This window comes from Primulina tabacum, chromosome 10, assembly GCF_025594145.1.
Source record: "Primulina tabacum isolate GXHZ01 chromosome 10, ASM2559414v2, whole genome shotgun sequence".
NCBI classification, from domain to species: domain Eukaryota; kingdom Viridiplantae; phylum Streptophyta; class Magnoliopsida; order Lamiales; family Gesneriaceae; genus Primulina; species Primulina tabacum.
The window spans coordinates 38,843,756-38,860,330 of NC_134559.1; the positions used below are offsets into that span (position 1 = coordinate 38,843,756).

The 16,575-nt window shown below is 44.9% G+C and overlaps 19 non-coding genes across 19 annotated transcripts; all 19 read right to left on the bottom strand.

Moving 5' to 3' along the window:
* Positions 1-600: 600 nt before the first annotated feature.
* On the bottom strand, positions 601-721 carry LOC142513853 (5S ribosomal RNA). Its single transcript, XR_012809778.1, has one exon. It is a non-coding gene; the product is annotated as a 5S ribosomal RNA (ribosomal RNA).
* A 684-nt stretch (positions 722-1,405) lies between these two features.
* Positions 1,406-1,526, bottom strand: LOC142514416 (5S ribosomal RNA). Its single transcript, XR_012810310.1, has one exon. It is a non-coding gene; the product is annotated as a 5S ribosomal RNA (ribosomal RNA).
* A 683-nt stretch (positions 1,527-2,209) lies between these two features.
* LOC142513913 (5S ribosomal RNA) lies at positions 2,210-2,329 on the bottom strand. The gene has a single exon (XR_012809836.1). It is a non-coding gene; the product is annotated as a 5S ribosomal RNA (ribosomal RNA).
* A 1,080-nt stretch (positions 2,330-3,409) lies between these two features.
* Positions 3,410-3,530, bottom strand: LOC142514417 (5S ribosomal RNA). The gene has a single exon (XR_012810311.1). It is a non-coding gene; the product is annotated as a 5S ribosomal RNA (ribosomal RNA).
* A 683-nt stretch (positions 3,531-4,213) lies between these two features.
* On the bottom strand, positions 4,214-4,333 carry LOC142507032 (5S ribosomal RNA). Its single transcript, XR_012805299.1, has one exon. It is a non-coding gene; the product is annotated as a 5S ribosomal RNA (ribosomal RNA).
* A 682-nt stretch (positions 4,334-5,015) lies between these two features.
* LOC142515284 (5S ribosomal RNA) lies at positions 5,016-5,133 on the bottom strand. The gene has a single exon (XR_012811138.1). It is a non-coding gene; the product is annotated as a 5S ribosomal RNA (ribosomal RNA).
* A 681-nt stretch (positions 5,134-5,814) lies between these two features.
* Positions 5,815-5,935, bottom strand: LOC142506448 (5S ribosomal RNA). Its single transcript, XR_012804741.1, has one exon. It is a non-coding gene; the product is annotated as a 5S ribosomal RNA (ribosomal RNA).
* A 680-nt stretch (positions 5,936-6,615) lies between these two features.
* LOC142513146 (5S ribosomal RNA) lies at positions 6,616-6,735 on the bottom strand. The gene has a single exon (XR_012809107.1). It is a non-coding gene; the product is annotated as a 5S ribosomal RNA (ribosomal RNA).
* A 684-nt stretch (positions 6,736-7,419) lies between these two features.
* Positions 7,420-7,539, bottom strand: LOC142513914 (5S ribosomal RNA). The gene has a single exon (XR_012809837.1). It is a non-coding gene; the product is annotated as a 5S ribosomal RNA (ribosomal RNA).
* Positions 7,540-8,222: 683 nt separating this feature from the next.
* Positions 8,223-8,341, bottom strand: LOC142509249 (5S ribosomal RNA). Its single transcript, XR_012807433.1, has one exon. It is a non-coding gene; the product is annotated as a 5S ribosomal RNA (ribosomal RNA).
* A 683-nt stretch (positions 8,342-9,024) lies between these two features.
* LOC142513147 (5S ribosomal RNA) lies at positions 9,025-9,144 on the bottom strand. Its single transcript, XR_012809108.1, has one exon. It is a non-coding gene; the product is annotated as a 5S ribosomal RNA (ribosomal RNA).
* A 683-nt stretch (positions 9,145-9,827) lies between these two features.
* On the bottom strand, positions 9,828-9,947 carry LOC142513915 (5S ribosomal RNA). Its single transcript, XR_012809838.1, has one exon. It is a non-coding gene; the product is annotated as a 5S ribosomal RNA (ribosomal RNA).
* A 684-nt stretch (positions 9,948-10,631) lies between these two features.
* LOC142513149 (5S ribosomal RNA) lies at positions 10,632-10,751 on the bottom strand. Its single transcript, XR_012809110.1, has one exon. It is a non-coding gene; the product is annotated as a 5S ribosomal RNA (ribosomal RNA).
* Positions 10,752-11,434: 683 nt separating this feature from the next.
* LOC142513150 (5S ribosomal RNA) lies at positions 11,435-11,554 on the bottom strand. Its single transcript, XR_012809111.1, has one exon. It is a non-coding gene; the product is annotated as a 5S ribosomal RNA (ribosomal RNA).
* Positions 11,555-12,237: 683 nt separating this feature from the next.
* On the bottom strand, positions 12,238-12,357 carry LOC142513151 (5S ribosomal RNA). Its single transcript, XR_012809112.1, has one exon. It is a non-coding gene; the product is annotated as a 5S ribosomal RNA (ribosomal RNA).
* Positions 12,358-13,040: 683 nt separating this feature from the next.
* LOC142513152 (5S ribosomal RNA) lies at positions 13,041-13,160 on the bottom strand. Its single transcript, XR_012809113.1, has one exon. It is a non-coding gene; the product is annotated as a 5S ribosomal RNA (ribosomal RNA).
* Positions 13,161-13,844: 684 nt separating this feature from the next.
* LOC142514418 (5S ribosomal RNA) lies at positions 13,845-13,965 on the bottom strand. Its single transcript, XR_012810312.1, has one exon. It is a non-coding gene; the product is annotated as a 5S ribosomal RNA (ribosomal RNA).
* A 682-nt stretch (positions 13,966-14,647) lies between these two features.
* LOC142513153 (5S ribosomal RNA) lies at positions 14,648-14,767 on the bottom strand. Its single transcript, XR_012809114.1, has one exon. It is a non-coding gene; the product is annotated as a 5S ribosomal RNA (ribosomal RNA).
* Positions 14,768-15,450: 683 nt separating this feature from the next.
* LOC142514419 (5S ribosomal RNA) lies at positions 15,451-15,571 on the bottom strand. Its single transcript, XR_012810313.1, has one exon. It is a non-coding gene; the product is annotated as a 5S ribosomal RNA (ribosomal RNA).
* Between the last annotated feature and the right edge of the window lie 1,004 nt (positions 15,572-16,575).

The window sequence follows — 16,575 nt, forward strand, 5'->3', positions numbered from 1 at the left end:
CCCAATCATAACCATGAAGTTAAGCGTTCTGGCGCGATGGCAGAGCTAGGATGGGTGACCTCCCTGGGAAGACCTCGTGTCGCGACCGTTTACGTAAATTATGGATAAAACAGTCGAAATAATTGTTTTTAATGAGTTAACCGTCTCCGGAGTAATCTGCGTCATACCCTTCCGCACAGAACCGGCTCACGACAACAAAAATCGATAAATGTTCCCAGAAAATAGAAAAAAAATAAGAAGAAGGAAATAACGAATGTAAAGCTATTATTATGCCTGGGATACGATAAAATGGAACCGGAATCGAATTTCGAACTTCCTAAGCGGATTTCTCGAGGAAACGAAAGCTTAACAGAAGCGGTAAATCGCAAATTAGAGGGTCTTAGAGAAGGAATTCGGCTAAAATCTCGTCAGCTCATTGCGTAGTAATGAGTCTCGTCCGTTTGCCCGTTTACAATCAAATTAGCCTACAATTTTGTCCAAATCCGGCAGTGCCCGAGCTACTTTCATTTCACATGTCTTATCTGGTCCCGATCGAGATTCAGATGATTTGAGCCGAAAATCGTCTGTCAACAAGTAATCAAAAATAGAAAAACACGAAAAGGGGTGCAACACGAGGACTTCCCAGGGGGTCACCCATCCTAGTACTGCACTTTCGCCCAAGCACGCTTAACTTCGGAGTTCTGATGGGATCCGGTGCATTAGTGCTGGTATGATCGCACCCGACATTGAGTGGGATGTTTATTCTTATATCCCTCGAGTACGTGTGGAGCGGGCGGCGATGGACAACACGCGGCACTGCTCTCGCCCAATCATAACCATGAAGTTAAGCGTTCTGGCGCGATGGCAGAGCTAGGATGGGTGACCTCCCTGGGAAGACCTCGTGTCGCGACCGTTTACGTAAATTATGGATAAAACAGTCGAAATAATTGTTTTTAATGAGTTCACCGTCTCCGGAGTAATCTGCGTCATACCCTTCCGCACAGAACCGGCTCACGACAACAAAAATCGATAAATGTTCCCAGAAAATAGAAAAAAAAATAAGAAGAAGGAAATAACGAATGTAAAGCTATTATTATGCCTGGGATACGATAAAATGGAACCGGAATCGAATTTCGAACTTCCTAAGCGGATTTCTCGAGGAAACGAAAGCTTAACAGAAGCGGTAAATCGCAAATTAGAGGGTCTTAGAGAAGGAATTCGGCTAAAATCTCGTCAGCTCATTGCGTAGTAATGAGTCTCGTCCGTTTGCCCGTTTACAATCAAATTAGCCTACAATTTTGTCCAAATCCGGCAGTGCCCGAGCTACTTTCATTTCACATGTCTTATCTGGTCCCGATCGAGATTCAGATGATTTGAGCCGAAAATCGTCTGTCAACAAGTAATCAAAAATAGAAAAACACGAAAAGGGGTGCAACACGAGGACTTCCCAGGGGGTCACCCATCCTAGTACTGCGCTTTCGCCCAAGCACGCTTAACTTCGGAGTTCTGATGGGATCCGGTGCATTAGTGCTGGTATGATCGCACCCGACATTGAGTGGGATGTTTATTCTTATATCCCTCGAGTACGTGTGGAGCGGGCGGCGATGGACAACACGCGGCACTGCTCTCGCCCAATCATAACCATGAAGTTAAGCGTTCTGGCGCGATGGCAGAGCTAGGATGGGTGACCTCCCTGGGAAGACCTCGTGTCGCGACCGTTTACGTAAATTATGGATAAAACAGTCGAAATAATTGTTTTTAATGAGTTAACCGTCTCCGGAGTAATCTGCGTCATACCCTTCCGCACAGAACCGGCTCACGACAACAAAAATCGATAAATGTTCCCAGAAAATAGAAAAAAAATAAGAAGAAGGAAATAACGAATGTAAAGCTATTATTATGCCTCGGATACGATAAAATGGAACCGGAATCGAATTTCGAACTTCCTAAGCGGATTTCTCGAGAAAACGAAAGCTGAACAGAAGCGGTAAATCGCAAATTAGAGGGTCTTAGAGAAGGAATTCGGCTAAAATCTCGTCAGCTCATTGCGTAGTAATGAGTCTCGTCCGTTTGCCCGTTTACAATCAAATTAGCCTACAATTTTGTCCAAATCCGGCAGTGCCCGAGCTACTTTCATTTCACATGTTTTATCTGGTCCCGATCGAGATTCAGATGATTTGAGCCGAAAATCGTGTGTCAACAAGTAATCAAAAATAGAAAAACACGAAAAGGGGTGCAACACGAGGACTTCCCAGGGGGTCACCCATCCTAGTACTGCGCTTCGCCCAAGCACGCTTAACTTCGGAGTTCTGATGGGATCCGGTGCATTAGTGCTGGTATGATCGCACCCGACATTGAGTGGGATGTTTATTCTTATATCCCTCGAGTACGTGTGGAGCGGGCGGCGATGGACAACACGCGGCACTGCTCTCGCCTAATCATAACCATGAAGTTAAGCGTTCTGGCGATGGCAGAGCTAGGATGGGTGACCTCCATGGGAAGACCTCGTGTCGCGACCGTTTACGTAAATTATGGATAAAACAGTCGAAATAATTGTTTTTAATGAGTTAACCTCTCCGGAGTAATCTGCGTCATACCCTTCCGCACAGAACCGGCTCACGACAACAAAAATCGATAAATGTTCCCAGAAAATAGAAAAAAAATAAGAAGGAAATAACGAATGTAAAGCTATTATTATGCCTTGGATACGATAAAATGGAACAGGAATCGAATTTCGAACTCCCTAGGCGGATTTCTCGAGAAAACGAAAGCTGAACAGAAGCGGTAAATCGCAAATTAGAGGGTCTTAGAGAAGGAATTCGGCTAAAACCTCGTCAGCTCATTGCGTAGTAATGAGTCTCGTCCGTTTGCCCGTTTAGAATCAAATTAGCCTACAATTTTGTCCAAATCCGGCAGTGCCCGAGCTACTTTCATTTCACATGTTTTATCTGGTCCCGATCGAGATTCAGATGATTTGAGTCATCTGCGTCATACCCTTCCGCCCAAAAACCGGCTCACGACAACAAAAATCGATAAATGTTCCCAGAAAATAGAAAAAAAAATAAGAAGAAGAAAATAACGAATGTAAAGCTGTTATTATGCCTGGGATACGATAAAATGGAACCGGAATCGAATTTCGAACTTCCTAAGCGGATTTCTCGAGGAAACGAAAGCTTAACAGAAGCGGTAAATCGCAAATTAGAGGGTCTTAGAGAAGAAATTCGGATAAAATCTCGTCAGCTCATTGCGTAGTAATGAGTCTCGTCCGTTTGCCCGTTTACAATCAAATTAGCCTACAATTTTGTTCAAATCCGGCAGTGCCCGAGCTACTTTCATTTAACATGTCTTATCTGGTCCCGATCGAGATTCAGATGATTTGAGCCGAAAAATCGTCTGTCAACAAGTAATCAAAAATAGAAAAACACGAAAAGGGGTGCAACACGAGGACTTCCCAGGGGGTCACCCATCCTAGTACTGCGCTTTCGCCCAAGCACGCTTAACTTCGGAGTTCTGATGGGATCCGGTGCATTAGTGCTGGTATGATCGCACCCGACATTGAGTGGGATGTTTATTCTTATATCCCTCGAGTACGTGTGGAGCGGGCGGCGATGGACAACACGCGGCACTGCTCTCGCCCAATCATAACCATGAAGTTAAGCGTTCTGGCGCAATGGCAGAGCTAGGATGGGTGACCTCCCTGGGAAGACCTCGTATCGCGACCGTTTACGTAAATTATGGATAAAACAGTCGAAATAATTGTTTTTAATGAGTTAACCGTCTCCGGAGTAATCTGCGTCATACCCTTCCGCACAGAACCGGCTCACGACAACAAAAATCGATAAATGTTCCCAGAAAATAGAAAAAAAATAAGAAGAAGGAAATAACGAATGTAAAGCTATTATTATGCCTTGGATACGATAAAATGGAACCGGAATCGAATTTCGAACTTCCTAAGCGGATTTCTCGAGGAAACGAAAGCTTAACAGAAGCGTTAAATCGCAAATTAGAGGGTCTTAGAGAAGGAATTCGGCTAAAATCTCGTCAGCTCATTGCGTAGTAATGAGTCTCGTCCGTTTGCCCGTTTACAATCAAATTAGCCTACAATTTTGTCCAAATCCGGCAGTGCCCGAGCTACTTTCATTTCACATGTCTTATCTGGTCCCGATCGAGATTCAGATGATTTGAGCCAAAAATCGTATGTCAACAAGTAATCAAAAATAGAAAAACACGAAAAGGGGTGCAACACGAGGACTTCCCAGGAGGGTCACCCATCCTAGTACTGCTCTTCGCCCAAGCACCTTAACTTCGGAGTTCTGATGGGATCCGGTGCATTAGTGCTGGTATGATCGCACCCGACATTGAGTGGGATGTTTATTCTTATATCCCTCGAGTACGTGTGGAGCGGGCGGCGATGGACAACACGCGGCCCTGCTCTCGCCCAATCATAACCATGAAGTTAAGCGTTCTGGCGCGATGGCAGAGCTAGGATGGGTGACCTCCTGGGAAGACCTCGTGTCGCGACCGTTTACGTAAATTATGGATAAAACAGTCGAAATAATAGTTTTTAATGAGTTCACCGTCTCCGGAGTAATCTGCGTCATACCCTTCCGCACAGAACCGGCTCACGACAACAAAAATCGATAAATGTTCCCAGAAAATAGAAAAAAAATAAGAAGAAGGAAATAACGAATGTAAAGCTATTATTATGCCTGGGATACGATAAAATGCAACCTGAATCGAATTTCGAACTTCCTAGGCGGATTTCTGGAGGAAACGAAAGTTGAACAAAAGCGGTAAATCGCAAATTAGAGGGTCTTAGAGAAGGAATTCGGCTAAAATCTCGTCAGCTTATTGCGTAGTAATGAGTCTCGTCCGTTTGCCCGTTTACAATCAAATTAGCCTACAATTTTGTCCAAATCCGGCAGTGCCCGAGCTACTTTCATTTCACATGTCTTATCTGGTCCCGATCGAGATTCAGATGATTTGAGCCGAAAATCGTATGTCAACATGTAATCAAAAATAGAAAAACACGAAAAGGGGTGCAACACGAGGACTTCCCAGGAGGTTAGCCATCCTAGTACTGCTCTCGCCCAAGCACCTTAACTTCGGAGTTCTGATGGGATCCGGTGCATTAGTGCTGGTATGATCGCACCCGACATTGAGTGGGATGTTTATTCTTATATCCCTCGAGTACGTGTGGAGCGGGCGGCGATGGACAACACGTGGCACTACTCTCGCCCATGCATAACCATGAAGTTAAGCGTTCTGGCGCGATGGCAGAGCTAGGATGGGTGACCTCCTTGGGAAAACCTCGTGTCGCGACCGTTTACGTAAATTATGGATAAAACAGTCGAAATATTGTTTTTAATGAGTTAACCGTCTCCGGAGTAATCTGCGTCATACCCTTCCACACAGAACCGGCTCACGACAACAAAAATGAATAAATGTTCCCAGAAAATAGAAAAAAATAAGAAGAAGGAAATAACGAATGTAAAGCTATTATTAGGCTTAGGATACGATAAAATGGAACCGGAATCGAATTTCGAACTTTCTAAGCGGATTTCTCGAGGAAATGAAAGCTTAACAGAAGCGGTAAATCGCAAATTAGAGGGTCTTAGAGAAGGAATTCGGATAAAATCTCGTCAGCTCATTGCGTAGTAATGAGTCTCCTCCGTTTTCTCGTTTACAATCAAATTACCCTACAATTTTGTTCAAATCCGGCAGTGCCCGAGCTACTTTCATTTAACATGTCTTATCTGGTCCCGATCGAGATTCAGATGATTTGAGCCGAAAATCGTCTGTCAACAAGTAATCAAAAATAGAAAAACACGAAAAGGGGTGCAACACGAGGACTTCCCAGGGGGTCACCCATCCTTGTACTGCGCTTTCGCCCAAGCACGCTTAACTTCGGAGTTCTGATGGGATCCGATGCATTAGTGCTGGTATGATCGCACCCGACATTGAGTGGGATGTTTATTCTTATATCCCTCGAGTACGTGTGGAGCGGGCGGCGATGGACAACACGCGGCCCTGCTCTCGCCCAATCATAACCATGAAGTTAAGCGTTCTGGCGCGATGGCAGAGCTAGGATGGGTGACCTCCTTGGGAAAACCTCGTGTCGCGACCGTTTACGTAAATTATGGATAAAACAGTCGAAATATTGTTTTTAATGAGTTAACCGTCTCCGGAGTAATCTGCGTCATACCCTTCCACACAGAACCGGCTCACGACAACAAAAATGAATAAATGTTCCCAGAAAATAGAAAAAAATAAGAAAAAGAAATAACGAATGTAAAGCTATTATTAAGCTTAGGATACGATAAAATGGAACCGTAATCGAATTTCGAACTTTCTAAGCGGATTTCTCGAGGAAATGAAAGCTTAACAGAAGCGGTAAATCGCAAATTAGAGGGTCTTAGAGAAGGAATTCGGCTAAAATCTCGTCAGCTCATTGCGTAGTAATGAGTCTCGTCCGTTTGCCCGTTTACAATCAAATTAGCCTACAATTTTGTCCAAATCCGGCAGTGCCCGAGCTACTTTCATTTCACATGTCTTATCTGGTCCCGATCGAGATTCAGATGATTTGAGCCGAAAATCGTCTGTCAACAAGTAATCAAAAATAGAAAAACACGAAAAGGGGTGCAACACGAGGACTTCCCAGGGGGTCACCCATCCTAGTACTGCTCTTCGCCCAAGCACGCTTAACTTCGGAGTTCTGATGGGATCCGGTGCATTAGTGCTGGTATGATCGCACCCGACATTGAGTGGGATGTTTATTCTTATATCCCTCGAGTACGTGTGGAGCGGGCGGCGATGGACAACACGCGGCACTGCTCTCGCCCAATCATAACCATGAAGTTAAGCGTTCTGGCGCGATGGCAGAGCTAGGATGGGTGACCTCCCTGGGAAGACCTCGTGTCGCGACCGTTTACGTAAATTATGGATAAAACAGTCGAAATAATTGTTTTTAATGAGTTAACCGTCTCCGGAGTAATCTGCGTCATACCCTTCCGCACAGAACCGGCTCACGACAACAAAAATCGATAAATGTTCCCAGAAAATAGAAAAAAAAATAAGAAGAAGGAAATAACGAATGTAAAGCTATTATTATGCCTAGGATACGATAAAATGGAACCGGAATCGAATTTCGAACTTCCTAAGCGGATTTCTCGAGGAAACGAAAGCTTAACAGAAGCGGTAAATCGCAAATTAGAGGGTCTTAGAGAAGGAATTCGGCTAAAATCTCGTCAGCTCATTGCGTAGTAATGAGTCTCGTCCGTTTGCCCGTTTACAATCAAATTAGCCTACAATTTTGTCCAAATCCGGCAGTGCCCGAGCTACTTTCATTTCACATGTCTTATCTGGTCCCGATCGAGATTCAGATGATTTGAGCCGAAAATCGTCTGTCAACAAGTAATCAAAAATAGAAAAACACGAAAAGGGGTGCAACACGAGGACTTCCCAGGGGGTCACCCATCCTAGTACTGCGCTTCGCCCAAGCACGCTTAACTTCGGAGTTCTGATGGGATCCGGTGCATTAGTGCTGGTATGATCGCACCCGACATTGAGTGGGATGTTTATTCTTATATCCCTCGAGTACGTGTGGAGCGGGCGGCGATGGACAACACGCGGCACTGCTCTCGCCCAATCATAACCATGAAGTTAAGCGTTCTGGCGCGATGGCAGAGCTAGGATGGGTGACCTCCCTGGGAAGACCTCGTGTCGCGACCGTTTACGTAAATTATGGATAAAACAGTCGAAATAATTGTTTTTAATGAGTTAACCGTCTCCGGAGTAATCTGCGTCATACCCTTCCGCACAGAACCGGCTCACGACAACAAAAATCGATAAATGTTCCCAGAAAATAGAAAAAAAAATAAGAAGAAGGAAATAACGAATGTAAAGCTATTATTATGCTTGGATACGATAAAATGGAACCGGAATCGAATTTCGAACTTCCTAAGCGGATTTCTCGAGGAAACGAAAGCTTAACAGAAGCGGTAAATCGCAAATTAGAGGGTCTTAGAGAAGGAATTCGGCTAAAATCTCGTCAGCTCATTGCGTAGTAATGAGTCTCGTCCGTTTGCCCGTTTACAATCAAATTAGCCTACAATTTTGTCCAAATCCGGCAGTGCCCGAGCTACTTTCATTTCACATGTCTTATCTGGTCCCGATCGAGATTCAGATGATTTGAGCCGAAAATCGTATGTCAACAAGTAATCAAAAATAGAAAAACACGAAAAGGGGTGCAACACGAGGACTTCCCAGGGGGTCACCCATCCTAGTACTGCTTTCGCCCAAGCACGCTTAACTTCGGAGTTCTGATGGGATCCGGTGCATTAGTGCTGGTATGATCGCACCCGACATTGAGTGGGATGTTTATTCTTATATCCCTCGAGTACGTGTGGAGCGGGCGGCGATGGACAACACGCGGCACTGCTCTCGCCCAATCATAACCATGAAGTTAAGCGTTCTGGCGCGATGGCAGAGCTAGGATGGGTGACCTCCCTGGGAAGACCTCGTGTCGCGACCGTTTACGTAAATTATGGATAAAACAGTCGAAATAATTGTTTTTAATGAGTTCACCGTCTCCGGAGTAATCTGCGTCATACCCTTCCGCACAGAACCGGCTCACGACAACAAAAATCGATAAATGTTCCCAGAAAATAGAAAAAAAATAAGAAGAAGGAAATAACGAATGTAAAGCTATTATTATGCCTGGGATACGATAAAATGGAACCGGAATCGAATTTCGAACTTCCTAAGCGGATTTCTCGAGGAAACGAAAGCTTAACAGAAGCGGTAAATCGCAAATTAGAGGGTCTTAGAGAAGGAATTCGGCTAAAATCTCGTCAGCTCATTGCGTAGTAATGAGTCTCGTCCGTTTGCCCGTTTACAATCAAATTAGCCTACAATTTTGTCCAAATCCGGCAGTGCCCGAGCTACTTTCATTTCACATGTCTTATCTGGTCCCGATCGAGATTCAGATGATTTGAGCCGAAAATCGTCTGTCAACAAGTAATCAAAAATAGAAAAACACGAAAAGGGGTGCAACACGAGGACTTCCCAGGGGGTCACCCATCCTAGTACTGCTCTTCGCCCAAGCACGCTTAACTTCGGAGTTCTGATGGGATCCGGTGCATTAGTGCTGGTATGATCGCACCCGACATTGAGTGGGATGTTTATTCTTATATCCCTCGAGTACGTGTGGAGCGGGCGGCGATGGACAACACGCGGCACTGCTCTCGCCCAATCATAACCATGAAGTTAAGCGTTCTGGCGCGATGGCAGAGCTAGGATGGGTGACCTCCCTGGGAAGACCTCGTGTCGCGACCGTTTACGTAAATTATGGATAAAACAGTCGAAATAATTGTTTTTAATGAGTTAACCGTCTCCGGAGTAATCTGCGTCATACCCTTCCGCACAGAACCGGCTCACGACAACAAAAATCGATAAATGTTCCCAGAAAATAGAAAAAAAATAAGAAGAAGGAAATAACGAATGTAAAGCTATTATTATGCCTCGGATACGATAAAATGGAACCGGAATCGAATTTCGAACTTCCTAAGCGGATTTCTCGAGGAAACGAAAGCTTAACAGAAGCGGTAAATCGCAAATTAGAGGGTCTTAGAGAAGGAATTCGGCTAAAATCTCGTCAGCTCATTGCGTAGTAATGAGTCTCGTCCGTTTGCCCGTTTACAATCAAATTAGCCTACAATTTTGTCCAAATCCGGCAGTGCCCGAGCTACTTTCATTTCACATGTCTTATCTGGTCCCGATCGAGATTCAGATGATTTGAGCCGAAAATCGTCTGTCAACAAGTAATCAAAAATAGAAAAACACGAAAAGGGGTGCAACACGAGGACTTCCCAGGGGGTCACCCATCCTAGTACTGCGCTTCGCCCAAGCACGCTTAACTTCGGAGTTCTGATGGGATCCGGTGCATTAGTGCTGGTATGATCGCACCCGACATTGAGTGGGATGTTTATTCTTATATCCCTCGAGTACGTGTGGAGCGGGCGGCGATGGACAACACGCGGCACTGCTCTCGCCCAATCATAACCATGAAGTTAAGCGTTCTGGCGCGATGGCAGAGCTAGGATGGGTGACCTCCCTGGGAAGACCTCGTGTCGCGACCGTTTACGTAAATTATGGATAAAACAGTCGAAATAATTGTTTTTAATGAGTTCACCGTCTCCGGAGTAATCTGCGTCATACCCTTCCGCACAGAACCGGCTCACGACAACAAAAATCGATAAATGTTCCCAGAAAATAGAAAAAAAAATAAGAAGAAGGAAATAACGAATGTAAAGCTATTATTATGCCTGGGATACGATAAAATGGAACCGGAATCGAATTTCGAACTTCCTAAGCGGATTTCTCGAGGAAACGAAAGCTTAACAGAAGCGGTAAATCGCAAATTAGAGGGTCTTAGAGAAGGAATTCGGCTAAAATCTCGTCAGCTCATTGCGTAGTAATGAGTCTCGTCCGTTTGCCCGTTTACAATCAAATTAGCCTACAATTTTGTCCAAATCCGGCAGTGCCCGAGCTACTTTCATTTCACATGTCTTATCTGGTCCCGATCGAGATTCAGATGATTTGAGCCGAAAATCGTCTGTCAACAAGTAATCAAAAATAGAAAAACACGAAAAGGGGTGCAACACGAGGACTTCCCAGGGGGTCACCCATCCTAGTACTGCTCTTCGCCCAAGCACGCTTAACTTCGGAGTTCTGATGGGATCCGGTGCATTAGTGCTGGTATGATCGCACCCGACATTGAGTGGGATGTTTATTCTTATATCCCTCGAGTACGTGTGGAGCGGGCGGCGATGGACAACACGCGGCACTGCTCTCGCCCAATCATAACCATGAAGTTAAGCGTTCTGGCGCGATGGCAGAGCTAGGATGGGTGACCTCCCTGGGAAGACCTCGTGTCGCGACCGTTTACGTAAATTATGGATAAAACAGTCGAAATAATTGTTTTTAATGAGTTAACCGTCTCCGGAGTAATCTGCGTCATACCCTTCCGCACAGAACCGGCTCACGACAACAAAAATCGATAAATGTTCCCAGAAAATAGAAAAAAAATAAGAAGAAGGAAATAACGAATGTAAAGCTATTATTATGCCTCGGATACGATAAAATGGAACCGGAATCGAATTTCGAACTTCCTAAGCGGATTTCTCGAGGAAACGAAAGCTTAACAGAAGCGGTAAATCGCAAATTAGAGGGTCTTAGAGAAGGAATTCGGCTAAAATCTCGTCAGCTCATTGCGTAGTAATGAGTCTCGTCCGTTTGCCCGTTTACAATCAAATTAGCCTACAATTTTGTCCAAATCCGGCAGTGCCCGAGCTACTTTCATTTCACATGTCTTATCTGGTCCCGATCGAGATTCAGATGATTTGAGCCGAAAATCGTCTGTCAACAAGTAATCAAAAATAGAAAAACACGAAAAGGGGTGCAACACGAGGACTTCCCAGGGGGTCACCCATCCTAGTACTGCTCTTCGCCCAAGCACGCTTAACTTCGGAGTTCTGATGGGATCCGGTGCATTAGTGCTGGTATGATCGCACCCGACATTGAGTGGGATGTTTATTCTTATATCCCTCGAGTACGTGTGGAGCGGGCGGCGATGGACAACACGCGGCACTGCTCTCGCCCAATCATAACCATGAAGTTAAGCGTTCTGGCGCGATGGCAGAGCTAGGATGGGTGACCTCCCTGGGAAGACCTCGTGTCGCGACCGTTTACGTAAATTATGGATAAAACAGTCGAAATAATTGTTTTTAATGAGTTAACCGTCTCCGGAGTAATCTGCGTCATACCCTTCCGCACAGAACCGGCTCACGACAACAAAAATCGATAAATGTTCCCAGAAAATAGAAAAAAAATAAGAAGAAGGAAATAACGAATGTAAAGCTATTATTATGCCTGGGATACGATAAAATGGAACCGGAATCGAATTTCGAACTTCCTAAGCGGATTTCTCGAGGAAACGAAAGCTTAACAGAAGCGGTAAATCGCAAATTAGAGGGTCTTAGAGAAGGAATTCGGCTAAAATCTCGTCAGCTCATTGCGTAGTAATGAGTCTCGTCCGTTTGCCCGTTTACAATCAAATTAGCCTACAATTTTGTCCAAATCCGGCAGTGCCCGAGCTACTTTCATTTCACATGTCTTATCTGGTCCCGATCGAGATTCAGATGATTTGAGCCGAAAATCGTCTGTCAACAAGTAATCAAAAATAGAAAAACACGAAAAGGGGTGCAACACGAGGACTTCCCAGGGGGTCACCCATCCTAGTACTGCTCTTCGCCCAAGCACGCTTAACTTCGGAGTTCTGATGGGATCCGGTGCATTAGTGCTGGTATGATCGCACCCGACATTGAGTGGGATGTTTATTCTTATATCCCTCGAGTACGTGTGGAGCGGGCGGCGATGGACAACACGCGGCACTGCTCTCGCCCAATCATAACCATGAAGTTAAGCGTTCTGGCGCGATGGCAGAGCTAGGATGGGTGACCTCCCTGGGAAGACCTCGTGTCGCGACCGTTTACGTAAATTATGGATAAAACAGTCGAAATAATTGTTTTTAATGAGTTAACCGTCTCCGGAGTAATCTGCGTCATACCCTTCCGCACAGAACCGGCTCACGACAACAAAAATCGATAAATGTTCCCAGAAAATAGAAAAAAAATAAGAAGAAGGAAATAACGAATGTAAAGCTATTATTATGCCTGGGATACGATAAAATGGAACCGGAATCGAATTTCGAACTTCCTAAGCGGATTTCTCGAGGAAACGAAAGCTTAACAGAAGCGGTAAATCGCAAATTAGAGGGTCTTAGAGAAGGAATTCGGCTAAAATCTCGTCAGCTCATTGCGTAGTAATGAGTCTCGTCCGTTTGCCCGTTTACAATCAAATTAGCCTACAATTTTGTCCAAATCCGGCAGTGCCCGAGCTACTTTCATTTCACATGTCTTATCTGGTCCCGATCGAGATTCAGATGATTTGAGCCGAAAATCGTCTGTCAACAAGTAATCAAAAATAGAAAAACACGAAAAGGGGTGCAACACGAGGACTTCCCAGGGGGTCACCCATCCTAGTACTGCTCTTCGCCCAAGCACGCTTAACTTCGGAGTTCTGATGGGATCCGGTGCATTAGTGCTGGTATGATCGCACCCGACATTGAGTGGGATGTTTATTCTTATATCCCTCGAGTACGTGTGGAGCGGGCGGCGATGGACAACACGCGGCACTGCTCTCGCCCAATCATAACCATGAAGTTAAGCGTTCTGGCGCGATGGCAGAGCTAGGATGGGTGACCTCCCTGGGAAGACCTCGTGTCGCGACCGTTTACGTAAATTATGGATAAAACAGTCGAAATAATTGTTTTTAATGAGTTAACCGTCTCCGGAGTAATCTGCGTCATACCCTTCCGCACAGAACCGGCTCACGACAACAAAAATCGATAAATGTTCCCAGAAAATAGAAAAAAAAATAAGAAGAAGGAAATAACGAATGTAAAGCTATTATTATGCCTGGGATACGATAAAATGGAACCGGAATCGAATTTCGAACTTCCTAAGCGGATTTCTCGAGGAAACGAAAGCTTAACAGAAGCGGTAAATCGCAAATTAGAGGGTCTTAGAGAAGGAATTCGGCTAAAATCTCGTCAGCTCATTGCGTAGTAATGAGTCTCGTCCGTTTGCCCGTTTACAATCAAATTAGCCTACAATTTTGTCCAAATCCGGCAGTGCCCGAGCTACTTTCATTTCACATGTCTTATCTGGTCCCGATCGAGATTCAGATGATTTGAGCCGAAAATCGTCTGTCAACAAGTAATCAAAAATAGAAAAACACGAAAAGGGGTGCAACACGAGGACTTCCCAGGGGGTCACCCATCCTAGTACTGCGCTTTCGCCCAAGCACGCTTAACTTCGGAGTTCTGATGGGATCCGGTGCATTAGTGCTGGTATGATCGCACCCGACATTGAGTGGGATGTTTATTCTTATATCCCTCGAGTACGTGTGGAGCGGGCGGCGATGGACAACACGCGGCACTGCTCTCGCCCAATCATAACCATGAAGTTAAGCGTTCTGGCGCGATGGCAGAGCTAGGATGGGTGACCTCCCTGGGAAGACCTCGTGTCGCGACCGTTTACGTAAATTATGGATAAAACAGTCGAAATAATTGTTTTTAATGAGTTCACCGTCTCCGGAGTAATCTGCGTCATACCCTTCCGCACAGAACCGGCTCACGACAACAAAAATCGATAAATGTTCCCAGAAAATAGAAAAAAAATAAGAAGAAGGAAATAACGAATGTAAAGCTATTATTATGCCTGGGATACGATAAAATGGAACCGGAATCGAATTTCGAACTTCCTAAGCGGATTTCTCGAGGAAACGAAAGCTTAACAGAAGCGGTAAATCGCAAATTAGAGGGTCTTAGAGAAGGAATTCGGCTAAAATCTCGTCAGCTCATTGCGTAGTAATGAGTCTCGTCCGTTTGCCCGTTTACAATCAAATTAGCCTACAATTTTGTCCAAATCCGGCAGTGCCCGAGCTACTTTCATTTCACATGTCTTATCTGGTCCCGATCGAGATTCAGATGATTTGAGCCGAAAATCGTCTGTCAACAAGTAATCAAAATAGAAAAACACGAAAAGGGGTGCAACACGAGGACTTCCCAGGGGGTCACCCATCCTAGTACTGCTCTTCGCCCAAGCACGCTTAACTTCGGAGTTCTGATGGGATCCGGTGCATTAGTGCTGGTATGATCGCACCCGACATTGAGTGGGATGTTTATTCTTATATCCCTCGAGTACGTGTGGAGCGGGCGGCGATGGACAACACGCGGCACTGCTCTCGCCCAATCATAACCATGAAGTTAAGCGTTCTGGCGCGATGGCAGAGCTAGGATGGGTGACCTCCCTGGGAAGACCTCGTGTCGCGACCGTTTACGTAAATTATGGATAAAACAGTCGAAATAATTGTTTTTAATGAGTTCACCGTCTCCGGAGTAATCTGCGTCATACCCTTCCGCACAGAACCGGCTCACGACAACAAAAATCGATAAATGTTCCCAGAAAATAGAAAAAAAATAAGAAGAAGGAAATAACGAATGTAAAGCTATTATTATGCCTGGGATACGATAAAATGGAACCGGAATCGAATTTCGAACTTCCTAAGCGGATTTCTCGAGGAAACGAAAGCTTAACAGAAGCGGTAAATCGCAAATTAGAGGGTCTTAGAGAAGGAATTCGGCTAAAATCTCGTCAGCTCATTGCGTAGTAATGAGTCTCGTCCGTTTGCCCGTTTACAATCAAATTAGCCTACAATTTTGTCCAAATCCGGCAGTGCCCGAGCTACTTTCATTTCACATGTCTTATCTGGTCCCGATCGAGATTCAGATGATTTGAGCCGAAAATCGTCTGTCAACAAGTAATCAAAAATAGAAAAACACGAAAAGGGGTGCAACACGAGGACTTCCCAGGGGGTCACCCATCCTAGTACTGCGCTTTCGCCCAAGCACGCTTAACTTCGGAGTTCTGATGGGATCCGGTGCATTAGTGCTGGTATGATCGCACCCGACATTGAGTGGGATGTTTATTCTTATATCCCTCGAGTACGTGTGGAGCGGGCGGCGATGGACAACACGCGGCACTGCTCTCGCCCAATCATAACCATGAAGTTAAGCGTTCTGGCGCGATGGCAGAGCTAGGATGGGTGACCTCCCTGGGAAGACCTCGTGTCGCGACCGTTTACGTAAATTATGGATAAAACAGTCGAAATAATTGTTTTTAATGAGTTCACCGTCTCCGGAGTAATCTGCGTCATACCCTTCCGCACAGAACCGGCTCACGACAACAAAAATCGATAAATGTTCCCAGAAAATAGAAAAAAAATAAGAAGAAGGAAATAACGAATGTAAAGCTATTATTATGCCTGGGATACGATAAAATGGAACCGGAATCGAATTTCGAACTTCCTAAGCGGATTTCTCGAGGAAACGAAAGCTTAACAGAAGCGGTAAATCGCAAATTAGAGGGTCTTAGAGAAGAAATTCGGCTAAAATCTCGTCAGCTCATTGCGTAGTAATGAGTCTCGTCCGTTTGCCCGTTTACAATCAAATTAGCCTACAATTTTGTCCAAATCCGGTAGTGCCCGAGCTACTTTCATTTCACATGTCTTATCTGGTCCCGATCGAGATTCAGATGATTTGAGCCGAAAAATCGTCTGTCAACAAGTAATCAAAAATAGAAAAACACGAAAAGGGGTGCAACACGAGGACTTCTATGAATGTAAAGCTATTATTATTCCTGGGAGACGATAAAATGGATCCGGAATCGAATTTCGAACTTCCTAAACGGATTTTTGAGGAAACGAAACATTAACAGAAGTTGTAAATCGCAACTTAGAGGGTCTTAGAGAAGAAATTTAGCTAAAATCTCGCGAGCACTTTGCGGAGTAATGAGTCTCGTCCGTTTGCCCGTTTACAATAAAATTAGCCTACAATTTTGTCCAAATCAGGCAGTACCCGAGCTACGCTGATTTCACATGTCTTATTTGGTCCCGATCGAGATTCAGATGATT